A 17,917-nucleotide genomic window follows, 5' to 3' on the forward strand; every position below is an offset into this window, starting at 1 on the left:
TTGTTGCCTACTCTTACCACCTGGGGTCGGCCATTTAGGAAGTCCAGGATCCAGTTGCAGAGGGGCGTGTTCAGTCCCAGGGTCCCGACCTTGGTGATGAGCTTGGAAGGCACTATGGTGTTGAACACTGAGCTGTAGTTGATGAACAGCATCCTCACATAGGTATTCCTCTATGAAGATGCCTACAAGCTGGTCTGCGCATGCCCTGAGAACATGCCCTGAGGACATGCCCTGGAATACCGTCTGGCCCTGCAGCCTCACAAATGTTGACCTGTTTAAAAACCTTACTCACGTCAGCCTCAGAGAGAGATATCGGCGGAGTTCCGGAACATATTAGAGTCAGCGCTAGCAAAGCAGACCTGCAGCATAGCCTCAGCTTCGGTCGACAATTTTCTATGGAGCACGTCACGGGTACTTCCTGTTTGAGCTTTTCTGTAAACAGGAAGCAGGAGTATAGAGTTGTGATCCGATTTGCCGAAGGTGGGATGAGGGAAGTCCTTGTATGCTTGCTTGTGAGTTGAGTAACAGTGGTCCAGGACTTTATCGCCCCTAGTGGCGAAGTAAATCCCCGGCAACAAGAAAAGTAGCCTCCGATTGCATAGTTTCCTGCTTGTTTATAGCCTCATACAGTTCGTCAAGTGCCAGCTTGTTATTTTTGTCCTGAGGTGGAATGTATACAGCCATCACGATTAGGGCTGTGGCTGTCATGACATTTTTTCAGCCGGTGATTGTCAAGCAAATAACTGCCGGTCTCATGGTAATTGACCGGTAATTAACATAGACATATTTAGCATCTCCTGTCTTCCAAGCATAGCCTACAAGCCACTGATGCAGACCAAGCCACTGATGCAGAGAAAATCTACATTTTAAAAAGTCTAATAAATCCATGTAATATAGCCTACACTTTCACAATAAATCCATTGTTTATTTTAGACAGGCCTAAAGAAACATGATATCAAGAAAATGTAGTCTATTTCAGAAGAACAGAATAGCATAATCTGAGTTGTGTTTATGTTAGGCCCAGATCTGGCTATGCCATATGGCTGTGGGCTACACTAGTTAATTTAGCAGACAATATTTGCTTAGATTTCCTTGGCATTATTTTATATTATTTTATAGTATAAAGAACACAATTGAACATAGCTGAATAAAATAGAAAGGATATTTTCTCCAAACGATTTGAGGGTGTGCGCACATGCGGCTATTCTGTGTTGAGCGGTTAACAAAGAAACAGGTACTCCTATATGCTTAATTTAGAGTTATTTATGTAACTTTAGTTGTGATACAAATGTTGGGCTATATGTTTTGATTTTTAGTACATTCTAAGGCTGCATGATGCAACTCTAATGATGGTTTGAAAAAAGTCGCATGAAAGGCATGAGCTCTGCTTTGTTTTATGTGCAGGCTGTACACACTTCATCAGTCTCCCTCAAATTTCCCGGCGGCATCCCCTTTGTGTGGCCGTAATGCCCCCTAAAAAAATCCATGCCTTTTGCGGCCAGTGGCCGTTGTGCCCTTGGGGTGAATATAATAATTATAATTCCCTTCTCCCGGCTGCGTGCAGAAGCACCTCTCACTCGCATGGCTCTCCGTCACGTGATCAGGTCTTTCTCACTGGTTACAAGTGAAGACAGACACATCAGGGACACAACGGCGCGCGTCCTTATCCAATTCCGATGCGCATATTGAAGATATTGGAAGAACTGTCCACATTTTATTTTAGTCAGCCAACAAAATCAGTAGGCCTACCGAACAGCAAAAGCACTAGCCTATGTCAATCTACTATCCCCTATAGTACAAAGGTTGACCTATTCTATTCTGTGCGAGAAAAAAAAATTCCAAACATAGTCTGGGACAGTTGTAGGATGCGATAGATCCCAAATTAATACAACCACTAGCATCATAAAACCTGTTTTAAGGAAAGAGCCTGATGCAACAGATGAGAACATCTACCTTAAAATGTTGATAAACCATTAGGCTATTTCTTCACATTATAAGCGTAGCAATGCGCACATGGCAGAAGGCTATAAGCGTGAATGCTATAAACGCTATAAGCATCGCCAGAAGGCCAACACTGACCGCCACCACAGTGAGGCCCCGGTTTTTGTACCGGGTGATCGGGTCTGGCTCTCGACACGGAATCTGCCCCTCCGCCTGCCTGCCGGAAGCTGAGGCCGCGGTTTTTGGGGCAGTTCAAAGTCCTGAGGACAATCAACGAGGTTACCTATAGGTTACTACTCCCACCAGATTGCCGTATTAACCCCTCGTTTCATGTGTCTCTCCTCAGGCCGGTGGTGGCTGGTCCGCTCCAGGAGTCTGAGGTGCTGGAGGTCCCTCCGCCCCCTCTAGACATCGAGGGGGCCCCGGCGTACTTCGTCCATTCCATCCTGGATTCGAGGCGTAGGGTAGGGGGCCTTCAGTACCTCGTGGAGTGGGAGGGGTACAGTCCGGAGGAGCGGTGTTGGGTTCTGGTGAGGGATATCCTCGATCCCTCCCTGTTACGGGATTTCCACGGCTCGCCCTGCTCCGTGTCCTCCTGGCTGTCCCCGAGGCCGGTGTCGGCTCGCTGCTGGAGCTGCGCGTCAAGGGGGGGGGGGGGTACTGTCATGACTTCCTCTGAAGCTGCCTCCTCTCCTTGTTCGGGCAGGCTTCAGCATTTGTCGTCACTAGCCTTCTAGCCGCTGCTGCTCCTCATCACATTATTCCATTTGTTTTGTCTTGTTTATTACACACACCTGGTTTCATTTCCCCTCATCAGTACCTGTATAAGTGTTCCCTCTGCCCCCTTGTCTTTGTGTGTGATTGTTTATTGTGGAGGTTATATGAGCTCAGTGGAGCTCCTTGTACTTTGTATCGACATATATACGGAATAAACCTTTATTCTGGGATTTACCCTCCTGTGCCTGACTCCACAATAAATGTATTGTTTCAGGTGATAGTAAAGTTTTCCTCACCTTGTTTTCTAACTTTATAGCAAGTCAAGCTAGCTAGAACTGCAGAGCAGCTAGCTAGCTAAAAGATAGGCTAGGTTGACCATATCACTGTAGCTAGCGACCTCCACCTAATAATTATCAAAAACAAACATCATTACCATCACAATAAACTTAAAATGGGAGGCAACAGTCATATAATATAATTGGCTTAACAGCCAGTCTGTATTATTTAACATTATTATTATTAAAATAGTACTCACTTATAGGACTAGGTAGTTGTTTACAAGTTGCAAGCTATACCAGTGGTCGCCAACCGGTCAATCGGGATCGACTGATCGATCTTAAAGGCATTCCTAGTCGGCCACCAAACATTTCTGTAGAAAAGCCAACGATAAAGGCTTGTGCTCCTTTTTGTATTTATTTGTGTTGTGCTGTTGGCAGTAGGTGCACTTCATTCAGAAGCCCTGCGCACTGGGTAAGCACAGTGTCCCCATTTTGAAACATTTTATTTGTCTGAAAAGACAAACTCCGCCTATCCGGCGGACCGGGAGATCTAAATCAAGTACACCTACTGCGCTGGCCAGTGGGATAGCTAAAATCATTGCACCTACAGAGATTCCACGACCCTGGCCACAGCAAAGTTTGATAGGCTACTAGCCTACGTAAGATTGAATAACTTTTAAAACCATGACCACAGAGAGACTGTTAAAGAACACAGTCTCTCTCAGCTTTAGCTGCTGTTTTTATGAGTGAGTTAATGTTTAAGTTTTTATTCAGCACTGTCAACACTATTTTTATTCAAAACTATTACAAAACATAAAACGCGCTTCTCCATAGTTCTGCTCGCACTGCAGCTGCAATGAATGAGTAGCCAAGTGTATCAACAACTCTTCGTTTTTATTATTATTAGCAACTCTTTGTGTCTATTTTAATATCAATAAATATTTAACTTTCTCTGGTCATAGGAACAACATGAATTTGTGCATGAGGCAGATGCGGTGCGACTCGAGTTTTGCCATCAGGTGGAAGACGGTGTCCCCTCTCTCTGGTCAGTCTCACCGGAGGAAAGGAAGGAGATAGCAGGTGCCATGAGAGGCTGAGACTAATGCCGTGTTCAACTGTGAACTCGGAAATCTCTGCCTTTCGAGTTCAGTGCGTTCAAGACAACTGGGAACTCTGGGAAATAAATGAGATCCGACTGGGAAAATTCGTTTTGAACGGTCATCCAACTCAGAATTCCAAATCGGAAACTGGGGCATCTTTCTAGAGCTCAGACATTCCGACCTGAAGATCACTGACGTCATGATTTGACCTTGTTCACAGTTGTCTTGAAAGCACCATGACCAGCAGATGCAGGTACCATCAGTCCAGTAAAACATAAAGGAAATTATTTCAATTAATGCTCTGCAGTGCCTCGCAAGTGCTACACCAACTGATCTATTTTGTTATCTTGCATTGCATCTTTTCAAAGGTGGTGGCACCCATGAGGGGCCAGGGGCTGAGGGTGTTGGTCTATCTGGCCGATTGGCTGATATCAGCAGTGTCAAGGGATCAAGCAGTGTTACACACATCCAGGCTGGTGTCCCATGTTCAGTCTCTTTTATTGTGAACCAGAAAAAGAGCGCATTCCATTTCTGGGTCTCGATTGAGACTCATGCATAAATCACGCTATTCTATCCCTGGAGATGGTGGTCGGGTTCCAGCTCTACTTGGCCCAACAGTACGTTTTCGCTTCTATGATAGTGGTCATTCCCCTTTGACTATTATTGATGCAGCCGTTTCAACGCTGGGTGCTAGCACTGCGCTACGATGCATCTCGCCAACTAAACCGGTCGATTGAAGTGTCCCCGACATGCCTTTGGCCCAGCGGAGAGATTCCCGGCTACTGTCGCAAGGGGTTCTCATGGGTCAGGTGTTCTCCCGCAAGGTGGTCATGACAGATGCGTCCCCCAAGGGTGGGGTGCTCTGTGTGAGGGTTACTCAATTCGGGGAGTCTGGACGGTGTCACAGAGTGCCCGCCATATCAGTTACCTGGAACTTCTGATGATGTACTTAGCGCTCAGGCGCCTCCCGCGTTTGTCAGGCCAGCATATTCTGGTCAGATCCAACAACATAATGACAGTGGCATACATCAACATGCAGGGGGGGACTCAGTCCCTTGATTTTGTTATAAGGTTTGAGTCACTCAGCATAAGAACAAAATCAATGTTTGGTCACTTAGCATAAGAACACGGCATAAGCCATGGCAAAATGTGTAGAATTGCAGAAAATTAACTTAAACCTTTTGTTGAGTAAGTTCTAAATATTAATAACGGCCCTTACAGCGCAACTTCTTTTTGCACGCTGTACCAGAATTCTATGCTGCTGTTCTAGAATTTGATTGTTGCATTTTGGCGCTATTCTCTGCACCCCTCACTGTACCAAGACCGCATTGTCTGCTTCATGAGGCTTTATAAAACTGTCATTTTTAAGCAATCAATCTCTTATCCTTTCTTCCTATAGTAGTAGCAGCAAGTATGTATAGTATTATTGATAATTACACTGAACAAAAATATAAATGCAACATGCATCAATTTAAAAGATTTTACTGAGTTTAGTTCATATAAGGAAATCAGTCCCACTCCTTTGTAATGGCTGTGCGAAGCTGATGGATATTGGCGGGAACTGGAACCCACTGTCGTACATGTCCCCCCAGCAGCGTTGCTGTTCTTGACACACTCAAACCGGTGCGCCTGGCACCTACTACCATAGCCTCTTCCAAAGCACTTAAATATTTTGTCTTGCCCATTCACGCTCTGTATGGCACACATACACAATCCATGTCTCAATTGTCTCAAGGCTTAGAAATCCTTCTTTAACCCCCTAGAGTCGATTGACGCACCAGTGTGTCAATCTAAGTTACATAACAAAACAATTCCCAGAGGTAATATCGTAAGGGAATTTTAGTAATGACTCACTTATTCAACTAATTATTTTTGTGTTGCTAAATGAGTTGATAGTTTAAGACCTACTGAGAAAAGAGTTGTAATGTGGACTATCGAATTGAATATGGATATGAATTCAATATATTATGGTAAAATACAGCAAGTGTTTGGTGTTACTTCTAGCCTACTTAGAAAGGATATTTACCTAGATCTGATGTATTCTAATAATGGAGGATTGGTGATAAACTGAACCAAACATGACGTTACTACAGCAATTTAGGATGGTTAATGTTGTTACGTTAGTTTTAAACCCTATGATAGAGGTAAATGCAGAATGCTGTTTGAGAGTGTTTTATTTTGTCTACTAGTAAAAAAAAATGGAAGAATGTCCATGTTTTTTTATCTGCAGATTACTGATTGTAATTGAATGTTAACAAAATGTATAATTTCTCTTCCAGGAGAAAGGGGATTTGCTTATCTCATTGGAATGTTGCCCAGGGCTAGGGGGAGCAGTTTAGTGAAGTTAGGCAGTATTAGGTTGTAAAAGGGAGCTACCACATTAAGTAGGGCCTGGCTATTTTTGTTTGTTGTTTTCAATTGGGTTTTTCAGATAAAACACAACACACCTAGTATGAGGTTTATAAAGGGTTGTTATTTTGATTTTAGGGGGTTTTCAACAGGTCAAAGGTGATAAGTCTTAAAGGAGCACACACAGTGAATCTTATGAGAATAAATGTCATGAGGACTTAATGTACACTTGGGATAAATAACATTTATTAAATGTTTTGAATGATGGTAATGTTTAGTATACTATATAATGGAGCAACTCTTTGAAGGATTTCAATGACCTCTGAACTTTGTTTTGACTTTCTAGTGTGATTTGATCATCCACACTGGTAATTCTAAAGGCATGAGAGGAAGACTTTAAGATAGTTTATATTACCGAGTTGAGGGTGATTTATAATACTGTGAAAAGTGTGAAGAAGTTTATAATTTGGTAATAATATATATGATTCGAACCATAAAATAGCAAGAGAGAGAGAGAGCTTTCCCTGAATGAGGGATACCTGTTGCTAGTCAATTGTACTAATCTTGGATTACTTTACGGGATAGAAGTAAGTTGAGGTATTATCAAATGTTGTCATTTTAATTTCATTTTTATTATGGGTTAATAAACAATGTTGGTGTTTTGTTTTTGAAAGCATGAATCACGTTGTGACTCATGTGTTCAGAAAAGGGGGGAAAAATTCCTAGTACGCTCTGCCTCAGGCCATCAATTTATAGAGCGGTTATCAGCTCCTGTGACTTGAAAACATGAAAATTCAGGAAGAGGAGCATGCATACCTGTACTGATATTAAGCCTATGTCCAGTTAATCTACTAGGAAGAGATGCTATGACTCAGTTGAACGTAGCTGAAACACCGACTGAGAGGGGTATGAAGGCATATGTGGTACGGGTAACATGGTAGTGAGCGGGGAGGGAGAGCCAGGCTATAACTAGGAATTTTGAAAAGTTTGAACCTCAGGAAAGAAGCCAAATGTTAATTTAGGTATATTCTATTCTATTGGCTAATCCCACTCAAGAGGGATGTAAGAGGGATACAATCCAATTGTTGACCTTTCTGGCAGAACAGGGACACAAAGTTAGCAAAATAAAACTTCCACTCTGGTAGAGCGAGGTGATTTACTTAGGACATACCATAACTCAGGAGGGGCGAACGTTAAACTCATCCACTACTATACTTGGAGCACCAAAACCGTTAAACAAGAAATGAATTATGAACTTTTTGGGAATGATAAACTACTGTAGAGCGTGGGTACCCCATTATGCACTGCATACTGGTGAATAAAGTTATCTTATCTATGGGAAGGCAAGGGCAGCCCATGATAAAATCATTTGGAACTCCGAGGCGGAGGAACAATTCATAGAGGTAAAAAAAGTTGCTCACTTCCCAAACAGTCTTAGCTTTAAAAAATGTTTAGTGGACTATGAGATAAAACTGGGTTAATCACGAACATAGAGATAGAATTCTTTTTTGCTAGACAAATAACTGAATTGGGTCATTTCACTGTGTGTGTTTATGTTTGAAAGATTTAAGTATGGACCTGTCATGTCCAACCATCAGTCTTCAGGTCAAGCCCGGGCGAGCCGGGTTAGAACAGAGTTTAAACTAAACATGAGTGTTTTTACAAGATAAGGGATTGATTGATTGTATTACTATTGATTCTGAACTGAATGAAAGTCAAATTTAGCCGCCATAATGGACAAAGGAAAGAAGCAAGGAGCGATAAAGAAGCAAGGGCCAGTCTCAAAAAGAAGGGATATGGCATAGGGATAATTTACCAATAACCTAAGTGATTGTTTAGAGATGTGGCAATATTGACACATGGGCAAAGCCCATGATGGTAGATGGTAGGATTGAAGATAAAGAGACGAAGGAGAGGACTACATACTTTAAATATATATATATATATATATATATATATATATATATATACAGTGGGGGAAAAAAGTATTTAGTCAGCCACCAATTGTGCAAGTTCTCCCACTTAAAAAGATGAGAGAGGCCTGTAATTTTCATCATAGGTACACGTCAACTATGACAGACAAATTGAGAAAAACAAATCCAGAAAATCACATTGTAGGATTTTTAATGAATTTATTTGCAAATTATGGTGGAAAATAAGTATTTGGTCACCTACAAACAAGCAAGATTTCTGGCTCTCACAGACCTGTAACTTCTTCTTTAAGAGGCTCCTCTGTCCTCCACTCGTTACCTGTATTAATGGCACCTGTTTGAACTTGTTATCAGTATAAAAGACACCTGTCCACAACCTCAAACAGTCACACTTCAAACTCCACTATGGCCAAGACCAAAGAGCTGTCAAAGGACACCAGAAACAAAATTGTAGACCTGCACCAGGCTGGGAAGACTGAATCTGCAATAGGTAAGCAGCTTGGTTTGAAGAAATCAACTGTGGGAGCAATTATTAGGAAATGGAAGACATACAAGACCACTGATAATCTCCCTCGATCTGGGGCTCCACGCGAAGATCTCACCCCGTGGGGTCGAAATGATCACAAGAACGGTGAGCAAAAATCCCAGAACCACACGGGGGGACCTAGTGAATGACCTGCAGAGAGCTGGGACCAAAGTAACAAAGCCTACCATCAGTAACACACTACGCCGCCGCCAGGGAGTCAAATCCTGCAGTGCCAGACGTGTCCCCCTGCTTAAGCCAGTACATGTCCAGGCCCGTCTGAAGTTTGCTAGAGTGCATTTGGATGATCCAGAAGAGGATTGGGAGAATGTCATATGGTCAAATGAAACCAAGATAGAACTGTTTGGTAAAAACTCAACTCGTCGTGTTTGGAGGACAAAGAATGCTGAGTTGCATCCAAAGAACACCATACCTACTGTGAAGCATGGGGTGGAAACATCAGCTTTGGGGCTGTTTTTCTGCAAAGGGACCAGGACGACTGATCCGTGTAAAGGAAAGAATGAATGGGGCCATGTATCGTGAGATTTTGAGTGAAAACGTCCTTCCATCAGCAAGGGCATTGAAGATGAAACATGGCTGGGTCTTTCAGCATGACAATGATCCCAAACACACCGCCCGGGCAACGAAGGAGTGGCTTCGTAAAAAGCATTTCAAGGTCCTGGAGTGGCCTCTCCAGATCTCAACCCCATAGAAAATCTTTGGAGGGAGTTGAAAGTCTGTGTTGCCCAGCGACAGCCCCAAAACATCACTGCTCTAGAGGAGATCTGCATGGAGGAATGGGCCAAAATACCAGCAACAGTGTGTGAAAACCTAGTATAGTTGACGTTTACCTATGATGAAAATTACTGGCCTCTCATCTTTTTAAGTGGGAGAACTTGCACAATTGGTGGCTGACTAAATACTTTTTTCCCCCACTGTATATATATATATATTTTGGCCCATTCCTCCATGCAGATCTCCTCTAGAGCAGTGATGTTTTGGGGCTGTCGCTGGGCAACACGGACTTTCAACTCCCTCCAAATATTTTCTATGGGGTTGAGCTCTGGAGACTGGCTAGGCCACTCCAGGACCTTGAAATGCTTCTCACGAAGCCACTCCTTCATTGCCCGGGCTGTGTGTTTGGGATCATTGTCATGCTGAAAGAGCCAGCCACGTTTCATCTTCAATGCCCTTGCTGATGGAAGGAGGTTTTCACTCAAAATCTCACAATACATGGCCCCATTCATTCTTTCCTTTACACTGATCAGTCGTCCTGGTCCCTTTGCAGAAAAACAGCCCCAAAGCATGATGTTTCCACCCCCATGCTTCACAGTAGGTATGGTGTTCTTTGGATGCAACTCAGCATTCTTTGTCCTCCAAACACGACGAGTTGAGTTTTTACCAAACAGTTCTATCTTGGTTTCATCTGACCATATGACATTCTCCCAATCCTCTTCTGGATCATCCAAATGCACTCTAGCAAACTTCAGACGGGCCTGGACATGTACTAGCTTAAGCAGGGGGACACGTCTGGCACTGCAGGATTTGACTCCCTGGCGGCGTAGTGTGTTACTGATGGTAGGCTTTGTTACTTTGGTCCCAGCTCTCTGCAGGTCATTCACTAGGTCCCCCCGTGTGGTTCTGGGATTTTTGCTCACCGTTCTTGTGATCATTTTGACCCCACGGGGTGAGATCTTGCGTGGAGCCCCCAGATCAAGGGAGATTATCAGTGGTCTTGTATGTCTTCCATTTCCTAATAATTGCTCCCACAGTTGATTTCTTCAAACCAAGCTGCTTACCTATTGCAGATTCAGTCTTCCCAGCCTGGTGCAGGTCTACAATTTTGTTTCTGGTGTCCTTTGACAGCTCTTTGGTCTTGGCCATAGTGGAGTTTGGAGTGTGACTGTTTGAGGTTGTGGACAGGTGTCTTTTATACTGATAACAAGTTCAAACAGTTGCCATTAATACAGGTAACGAGTGGAGGACAGAGGAGCCTCTTAAAGAAGAAGTTACAGGTCTGTGAGAGCCAGAAATCTTGCTTGTTTGTAGGTGACCAAATACTTATTTTCCACCATAATTTGCAAATAAATTCATTAAAAATCCTACAATGTGATTTTCTGGAGAAAAAAAATCTCAATTTGTCTGTCATAGTTGACGTGTACCTATGATGAAAATTACAGGCCTCTCTCATCTTTTTAAGTGGGAGAACTTGCACAATTGGTGGCTGACTAAATACTTTTTTTCCCCACTGTATATATATACAGTCTAGAAAGAAAATACTAATGTGAACGGTATGATTAGAGAGGGGTTAAGGAAAACACACAGGAGCAGGCAGAGATAGAAATTGAGAGCACATGAGATGGTTGTTTATTAACCACACCTGTATGTCAAAGGTTTTGTGCCCCACAGGTGAACCAAAGAAGAAGGTGACCCACTCTATCCAACCTGGTGACTGGTGTGGATCCAGTCCCTAAAGAAGAAAGACTGGAAGCAGGCCTGTTGGGAAGGGCCCTATCAGGTTATATTAGAGCAACCTGGGTCCACGTTACCCACTGCAAAAAGGTAAGAACCCATACAAGCACCACTGAACACACGCAGAGTTAGACCAATAGGGTCTGAATATCACCTCTGTTAACGATGATCTCCTACCCCAACCTATCATCACTGTAGTATGTTCTTAGGGTGTGAGTATGGGGTGGTACCAAGCAGAAAGACTAAGGGCAGGAGAGGGTTGGCGGTTTTGGGGAATATGGGTAACCCTGAGCTGCATCATAGTCTCGGCAATGGTCCTGATATGTCAAGATCCACCACCACCCCGCACCAATTACGCTATGCCCTTACCATTGTTAAGAAGTAAAAGAGAAGCGACACGACATACTGACCATCAGGGACGAGTAACCTACAAAATAGGAGTCAGAGAAGGGCAGACTGTAGGATTCAAAATAAGGGTTAGGGACGTAGCCAACGGGTGGGGTACATGTCAACAAGCAACCGAATGGAATAAGACCCCATCATATTTGTGTTCGGGCCCCACAGCGTATTGTTCTTGGACTCAAGTGTTTAAACACACTTGGGGACAGGGATATGAGACCGGCCAGGACTGGACATCCAGATGGGGGTTAAAGAGAAACAAAGACATCACAAATTGTCAATCGAAAATAGTAGCAATGTGACTGACTTAGGTTTGGAAGCACAAGAGAGAATTCTAAACCTTACAGCCCTGTAACCGATGTGTGGTGGGCGTGTACCAGTAAAGGCCGTATAAGGCAGACAAGGCCAAAAGGGTGGGTATGTACCTGCACCCCGGTTCTACTGGTTCAGCCAGTTAGAATTAGTCACCAGAAACCAAGGAAAGGGTTAAACAGACGTAGGATGAGTTTTAACCAGAAGGAGAATAGCCCTATTTGGATGGATACAATTGGGATACCAAGGGGGTTACCGTAGCAAGAGGGTTACCGGATGAATACAAAGCTATGAATCAAGTAGGGGAAGGATTTACTACAACATTCTTTTGGTGAGTAACAATCAATAAAAATGTGGATTGGATTAATTAGATATATTAAAGCCAACAACTGTTTGTGAACCAGACTAGAGATGCAGTGAGGGGAATCTCAGATCAATTATCCGCCACCTCGCTCATGACTTGGCAAAATAGGTTGGCTCTAGAGATGTTGCTGGCAGAAAAGGGCGATGCAGAGCTCTTGCAGGATTGACTGCTCTAAGTGAAGAATGGGCTGAGAACTCAGGAGTTAATACGTCTTTGATACAGTGATTTGATGAAATGTTTGGTAAAATGGAAAACCATAGCAAATTTATCCTGAGGGTGTAAAAAATGTGGTCAAAGGGTGGATTGATAGATGAATTTGTAGGTTTATGATTATGACTAAGATTGTTCCACCCCGATACTGATGATGACTGTGTAAAACTGTGTTAGGGTTATAATGTAGTGTAAACCCACTAACCAAGGGGGGGGTTAGAAACTGCTGAGACAAACATTCCAGGAGGGAGAAGACCTAGAAACTGGTTAATCATTCTATACTGTGGAAATGTACAGGCCGCCTAAAGGTGGGCGGAGCAAAGTTCCATTGTGTGAAGGGATACAAAAAGGCTGTGTGTGTGTTTTGGCGCCAGCGCTCTCATGAATAAACATACTGATGATTCTTGCTGACTGTGGACCTTGTTTAATTCATGATTGAACCAGAGCCTTACACCCTCTGGGAATTATTCAAAGCATTGAGTTTAATTAGAGATAGAAATTCTCGTGACAATTCCTTATGCAGGGTTGGCCTCCTGTCATAGAGGATGATGGACTAAGACCTTATGCAAAGCGCAAAACTAAGCTGAGTGTGCAGGATGGCTGCATACTCTGGGAGTCCAGAGTGGTTGTTCCACCCCCTGGCCGTGCACCAGTGATTGATGAGGTCCATGAGCCTTACCCGGGTGCCTCCCGGATGTTAAGTTTAGCCTTACATCTGGTGGCCTAACATGGATCAGGACGTAGAAAACAAAGTGAAATCATGTTCTGAGTGCCAGATCAACCAGAAGATGGCGCAGCCCGTGCCACTACATCTGTGGGAGTGGCCTGACCGCCCATGGTCCAGGCTGCACATAGACTTTACAGGCCCTTTCGTGGGTCACATGTTTCTTGTCATGGTGGACGCGCACTCCAAGTGGCTGGAGGCTCACATCATGAGCAACATCACAGCGACCACAACCATCGAAAAGCTTTGGCAGGTGTTTGCAACCCATGGTCTGCCTGACTCTCTTGTGTCTGACAACGCAACAACCTTTACCTGTGACTTGTTCCAAGAATTCATGCGGAGAAGTGGGATTTGCTGCAGCGCTCCGTTTCACCCGGCCTCAAACGGCTTAGCAGAGCGGGCTGTGCAGACACTGAAAGAGGGGCTCAAAAGGATCACTGGGGGAACCATCACAACTAAGCTCTCTCGGTTCTTGTTCCAGTACCGCATCACGCCACAAACAACAACAGGACAGGCTCCAGCTGAGATGTTGATGGGCAGAAAGCCAAAAGCTCACCTGGATCTACTGCGTCCGGACATCAAAGCACGAGTGGAACGGAAGCAGGAGAAACAAAAAGAGAGACATGACCACCACGCGAGGGAGAGACAGTTAAAACCCAATGACACTGTCTACATCCGTAACTTCACAAGCAGCCAACCCTGGTTGCCAGGTATCATTCTGAGTCAGAGTGGTCTAGTCTCCTTTGTGGTCAAACTGACTGATGGCCGAGTCATGGGCAGACACCAGGACCACCTCCGCCTGCGCTATGACAAAGACAAGACCATGTTTTCAGACGGAACAGCTGTGGGTGGTAGTATACAAGTTGAAACCCCACAGGAAACAGTATCTGAGGAACAGGGGCATTCAGTGGTTCCAGCAGAGGGTGATAGACATTCTCTCACAAACACCCAACCCGCTCCTGTGCCCTCAGACCCAGCTCCACTGGGACACGCCTTACCTGTGTCTCGTGGCACACCAGGAGTACTGCGCAGATCACAGCATGGTCACAAGCCTCCTGAAATACTAACTCTGTAGTTGAGACAGAGACTCGTGGTGTTAGTGTTTGTTTGGAGCAGCAGACCTAGTTGAAAATAAATAAGGACTGTCATTTTGTTGTTTTTTTGTTGTTGTTTACAGTTACAGTAACACCAGCAGAAGTTCTACAGTGTTGTGAAGTAAAGTAAAGAAAACACTGATGTGGTTTACTTGTTAACCTTATGTTTTCCTTACAGGGGGGATTTAAATTGAGGGGGAGAAGTGTTATAGTGTGGACACTATATAAATAATTACATTGAATATGTGTTGTACGTACCTGCAGTATAGTATGATTAATATTCATGTGTGTAGGGATATTATTGGCATTGACCGTGACCTTTCCCCTTTGATGATGTCATCACCCAGAGTCGGATCTGTACAATGTGACTCTACCACAGGTTGAGTGGGCTGTATCGTTTTGCTGTATTTGTACCGTTTGTACATGGCTGTACACCTTTTATTTCTTGGGTTGAAAGTAAAGGAAAGTAATATTGAAATGCGTGTGGGCATTCCTTGTCAAGTTACTACAGGCGGGAACTGGAACACGCTGTCGTAGATGTCGATCCAGAGCATCCCAAACATGCTCAATGGGTGACATGTCTGGTGAGTATGATGGCCATGGAAGAACTGAGACATTTTCAGCTTCCAGGAATTGTGTACAGATCCTTGCGACATGAGGCCGTGCATTGTTATGCTGAAACATGAGGCGATGGCGGTGGATGAATGGCACGACAACGGGCCTCAGGATCTCATCACGGTATCTCTGTACATTCAAATTGCCATCCATAAAATGCAATTGTGTTCGTTGTCTGTAGGTTACGCCTTCCCATACCATAACCCCACCGCCACCATGGGGCACGCTGTTCACAATGTTGACATCAGCTAACCGCTTGCCCACACGACGTCAGGTCCTGGCTGACGTGGTTACACGTGGTCTATGGTTGTGAGGCCGGTTGTACGTACTGCCAAATTCTCTAAAAGACGTTGGAGGCGACTTATGGTAGAGAAATAAACATTAAATTATCTGGCAACAGCTCTGGTGGACATTTCTGCAGTCAGCATGCCAATTGCACACTCCCTCAAAACTTAAGACATCTGTGGCATTGTGTTGTGTGACAAAACTGCACATTTTAGAGTGGCCTTTTATTGTCCCCAGCACAAGGTGCACCTGTGTAATGATCATGCTGTTTAATCAGCTTCTTGATATGCCACGCCTCTCAAGTGGATGGATTATCTTGGCAAAGGAGAAATGCTCACTAACAGGGATGTAAAGAAATTTGTGCACAAAATTTGAGAGAAATAAGCTGGGACCAACACTTTACATGTTGCGTTTATATTTTTGTTCAGTATATTTGTAGTACAGTCACTACCAGGGGCGGTGTGTTCATTAGGGCGATATGGGCGACGCACTGCCAAACGGGAAAAGGAAGGGATTTTTTTTCTAATCAATTATATCACGGCAACAGTAGTTATCAGTGTTCTAATCTAGACGTCTGATCTGCCACTAAATGTCCAATCAGGCTAAAGTCGTGCTTCAAATGGCCCCGCCCGTTTTGGGGTCATTTCAGTCAGGTTGAAAATCGCCCCAGAAGTCTCTCATAGACTCTCATGTAAAATCTTTTTTTTTTCAAATATCAGAGCTTTCAATACAATCTCTATGGGTTCCGGGAGGGCTTGCACTTACGCGCTTTCGTCATACGTAACATAACCATGAACATAACTAAGAAAAGAGCGGGTAGCAGCGTCAATCAATTCACGTACTACTGTCAAGATGGCTAGCGTTCAGTGCAACTCGATTGTCTCTTTGAAAGAAGTTCCTTTTTGTCGGCGAACAAATCAAGATAAATTGGCAACGAAACAATTAGGACCTCCCAGACCAAATTTAATAATTCAACAGGTTTCTACTAAAGGGGGAAATTCCTACACCCGAGGATTTTCCAAAAATTGGTACGAACGAAAAACCTGGCTAGCAGGCTGCGATGTAGCTAATGCAGTCTTCTGCTACCCCTGCTTACTCTTTCACCCTGAAGGCGGCACGGCAGACAGCACCGCTTGGACAGCGACTGGTGTAACGGACATGCACCATCTTTCAGAAAAGATTAAGAAACATGAGCTGTCAAAGACCCACATGGATAGCTGTTTGAGATTGTCTGCTTTGGGGAGAGTGAACATTGCCACTCAACTGGATGAGGGATACAGGCTAGCTGTCCGCCGCCACAACGATGAGGTTAGCAAGAACCGCCACATCCTCAGCCGGCTAATCCAGTGTGTGAAGTTTTGCGGAGTGTTTGAGTTAGCTTTGCGAGGCAAAGATGAAACTGAGGGCTCCACCAACCCTGGTATTTTTCTTGGACTTGTCAACTTTGTGGCACAATTAGATGAGGTGTTTGATGACCATCTTAAAAATGCTAAAGTTTTCAAGGGCACATCAAAGACCATTCAAAACGAGCTACTGGAGTGTATGCTAGCGGTCATGAGGGAACATATTGTGGAGGAGGTGAAGTCGGCGAACTTCGTAGCTATCCAAGCTGACGAGACCACGGACGTTTCTACACAGACACAGCTGGTGCTTGTGCTGAGGTACATAGATAGCAACCACAAAGTGCAGGAGCGCTTTTTTGAGTTCCTTCCCATCTCGGAATCAACCTCAGTCTCAATCGGCAGTGTGCTTTTGGAGAGACTGAACGCACCAGCATTCTTGACCAGACTGTTGCACGAAGACTGCCCAGACCTTCATCCACACGGTGGAACTTCAACAGCAGAGTCGTGAACACTGTCTACGAGAATCGAGACGACCTCATAGAATGTTTTGAAGCCATCCGGACGGGTTCATTGGGTTCATTTGACCAGCCCACCGTGAGAGAGGCATCTGGCTACGTGAGGATGCTACATGACGAAGATTTAATTTTTTTCCTGGGGCTTTTTCACAAAATCATGCCCCACGTCGACATTCTGTACCAGAAGCTACAGAAGAAGGACATCGATGCTGTCTTCATCAAACGTGCCCCTCGACAGCTTCACAAGCAGTGTGCAGGCCATAAGGTAAGATTAAACAATATCATTCGATCTTTCTCAAAGCAGAGCTTTATTTGAAAATGTATGCATGAAAGGAGACTGCATTTGTGTTTGAAATTACATTATTCTCATTATATATGGCCAGTGGTGTAATCTAGCTTATTTTATATACTATGTGTACTGTACAGTGGTGCTCATAAGTGTATGAACACATTCTAAAGTTGACTAAAAAGAGGAATACAAAAATAAAAAAATCATCTTTTGGAAATTGATCTTAATGACTTAATTAAAAAAGTTGGAAAATCCAACCTTTAAGGACACCAATTTTCTTTTCTTTTTTATTCCTCTTTTAGTCAACTTTAGCATGGGCTCATAAGCTTATGAGCACCACTGTATACTGTGCTGAACATCCAGGCTATGTGAGACACAAAGGCTAACTTAAACACTAAAGACTTTATGCATCCCTGCCCATTTTAAGTGGAACTGAAGTATTTGTACTATACATGG

The sequence above is a fragment of the Coregonus clupeaformis genome, chromosome 1, assembly GCF_020615455.1.
Source record: "Coregonus clupeaformis isolate EN_2021a chromosome 1, ASM2061545v1, whole genome shotgun sequence".
In the NCBI taxonomy this organism is placed as follows: domain Eukaryota; kingdom Metazoa; phylum Chordata; class Actinopteri; order Salmoniformes; family Salmonidae; genus Coregonus; species Coregonus clupeaformis.